Raw genomic sequence first — 3,313 nt, 5'->3', positions numbered from 1 at the left:
TCCAGCTTTATCATCCTTCCCAACTTTATCCCATTTCTAAATGTCACAGTTGGGATTTTTAGCCCTGGCTAGATCAAGAGATGTCAGATGGTAGAGACAGCTGAGTCTTGAGACAAAGCTGAGGTCTCTTTGAGGTATCAGAGTGGAGGACAGGCAAGTTCAATTTCTGGAAGGTGAGTTGAGCTGGTGTCCTGAGGCATAAAGGCAAAAGGCAAAAGGCAAGAAAAGTATAAACGATGGGTGGTTGTTGATATTAGGGAAGAATTGGCTATCAGGAAACTGTAGGCCCTGCCTGAAGGCTGTAGAGAAGAAGCCATGGGCTGAACTGATAAACAAGCTGTGAGAAATGTCAGGTAGCTGGCTGGATAAGAGATGGCCTACTCAGTGTGTCCAGCTTGGACGGCTGGCTAGCCAATGACGGGTAAGATCCTCAGAGGAGGACAACCTAAGACAGGCACAGCCGGCTGGACCACAGATGGCCTACTCAGTGTGTCCAGCGTGGACGGATGGCTAGCCAATGACGGGTAATATCCTCAGAGGAGGACAACCTACGGCAGGCACAGCCGGCTGGACCACAGATGGCCTACTCAGTGTGTCCAGCATGGATGGATGGCTAGCCAATGACAGGTAAGATCCTCAGAGGAGGACAACCTAAGACAGGCACAGCCGGCTGGACGAAAAATGGCCTTCTCAGTGTGTCCAGCATGGACAGCTGGCTAGCCAATGACGGGTAAGATCCTCAGAGGAGGACAACCTAAGACAGGCACAGCCGGCTGGACAAGAGATGGCGTACTCACTGTGTCCAGCATGGACGGCTGGCTAGCCAATGACGGGGAAGATCCTCAGAGGAGGACAACCTAAGACAGGCACAGCCGGCTGGACAAGAGATGGCGTACTCAATGTGTCCAGCATGGACGGCTGGATAGCCAATGACGGGTAACATCCTCAGAGGAGGACAACCTAAGACAGGCACAGCCGGCTGGACCAGAGACGGCGTCAATGTGTCCAGTATGGATGGCTGGATAGCCTACGACGGGTAAGCTCCAGGGAAGCTCTGGAGCCCTGAAGTACCTGAAATAACCGTAAGTTCAGGAAAAGAATAAAGATCAATGATAAAATCTCTATCATTTTATTCATTGAATCATGTTGTTTATGTTTACATATAAAATATGCATATCTGTGTGCATATGCATGGCTATATTTTGGGTTGTTATGTAATAAAATTACATATTAACATTTTATTTCTTTAAAACATTGACGCATTGTGGCAAAACGTTAGCATTTAAAAATCTTTCTTTTCAGAAATCAGATCGTATACAAATGCTTGAAGTTTCTTTTTCACCTTTCCTTTATCCCATTCCCTTCTTTGCATCCAAAGAGGTAACCGTTATCCTGAAGTCAGTGTTGTTTTACTTTCCCAGCTGTTTTTTTTTTTTCGCCAGTCCCGCGGCCTGGGGAGGGTGGGGCTCCGGCGAAAGGACGAGGGGCGGGTTCCCCTCCCGATCTCAGAGAAGCTCCCAAAAGGGCAGCGGCGTGCCCACCTGCCGCCACCTCGGGCGGCCGCGAACCATTCAAATCGCCCGCGCCAAGAGGTACCCGGCGCTCGCGATTGGCTGAGCCGGACCAGCGCCCCTGGGCGGGGCCGGCCCCCTCGCAGCGGCCGCGGGTCCCGCCCCCACGCAGGGGCCGCGGGTCCCGCCCCGCTGGTGCGCATGCGCGCAGTCCCCAGAGGAAAGAGTCTGCGCACACCCCCGCCCGGCCTCCGACTCGCGCCGCGGCTCCCTCCCCTGTCCGCGGAGGCTTGTCGGCTGGGCGAGACAGCAAGAGCTGCGGCCGGCAGGGGGCTGTGCGGACCCAAGGCGGCTGCGGTGGCGCCGGCCTGTGGAAAATGCCACCAGGCGGCGCTTCGGTTCGTTGCTCGTGTGACGGCCGTTCCCCGCCCCCCCATCCCTGAACCCCCTGCGACCGCCGGGGAAGAACCGGCCCGCGCAGTGAGTACCGCACCGAGACGCTTCGGCGGGAACGAGGCCGACGGCCGGCTGTGCCGGTTGCGCCCCTGAGGTGAGTGCGGGCTGCGGCGGCGGCGGCGGCGGCGGCGGCGGCAGGGCGCGGGGCGCGGGAAGGACGGGGGTTGCGGCGGCTGCCACCCCGGGTCCCCGCGGCGGAGGGAGGCCGCGCGGGCCTCTGCGGGGCGGGGAGGGCCGGCGCCGTCAGTGTTTAGTCTCAGCTATTCTGATGTCTAGTTTTGTGCCCTTTGCTATGTCCAATCCTATATGAATTTCTGTTTTTATCTGATCGCATGGGACTAGCCCAGTGGTTCTCCAATTGGCTGGACATTCAAATTGCTTGGAAAACTTTTTAAAAACATAGGGGCCTGCAGCCTTCCCCAGACAAGTTAATTCAGAATTTCTGAAGGTGGGGCTGAGGCATTAGTATTTTCTTAAGCTCCCTGTGTGATTATAATGAGTCCAACAATCACTCCCAACTCTAATAAAACGTTCTGACATTTTATAAAACTTGCCGATTGAGAACCTCAGCATGTGTTTCAAATGAGTTCAGAGGAGAGAGTTTCCAGTGTTAGGTGTTGGTGTTTGTTCTATCAGTTGCATTCACAATGTAGGCTGACAAGGGGAAAAAAAAAAACAACAACAACAAGAAAAAAAAATTCAAAGGGAAGGTAGACAGGCCGTGCAAAGGAGAGCTCAATCACAGAAGAGCTGTCTCCAGGAGACCAAAGTCATGCTCTTTAACATTCTAAGTGATTGGTTTGTGCAGTGAACCAAATCTGAGCAGTTCCAATGTTTGAAAATGTAATGACTTAAATAGAAATACTAATATACCCTTCAAGGTCATGAAACAGTTCCTTGGCCTTAGGAAACGTGTAACTTCTGTGAGCTCATGTAGGTCAATTTGATGGGCCTCTTATAACCTTAAGATTCATCTTGCTCCTTATCTTTCCTCTGCATTAAAATATGTTAATACCAGCTTTGGAATCAAATCAATTCTTTTCTTTTTAAATCTGCCTTTTTAAAACGTCCTTTGTATTTGCAGAATTACCAAGGAGTTGTTAAAAATTACCGTATTTTCTACCTCTGAATGAAATTAAGCAAAGACCGAAGTACGAAAAGGTCATCGAAACAAGAGACTATAAAAGAAACCTGAGAATAGCGGTACACTGCTAATGATAGCCTAAAATTTAATTTAAAGTCAGTCCTGAAACTGTGTAATGGTTAAGGATTGAGTTTCTATCCTCATCCACATGTTTAAAGAATCTTCTGTATTGGCTATCTCTAACCAAATTAGTGGGAATGGG

Source organism: Camelus ferus, chromosome 24, assembly GCF_009834535.1.
Source record: "Camelus ferus isolate YT-003-E chromosome 24, BCGSAC_Cfer_1.0, whole genome shotgun sequence".
NCBI classification, from domain to species: domain Eukaryota; kingdom Metazoa; phylum Chordata; class Mammalia; order Artiodactyla; family Camelidae; genus Camelus; species Camelus ferus.
Note: the sequence above shows the minus strand (reverse complement) of the source record.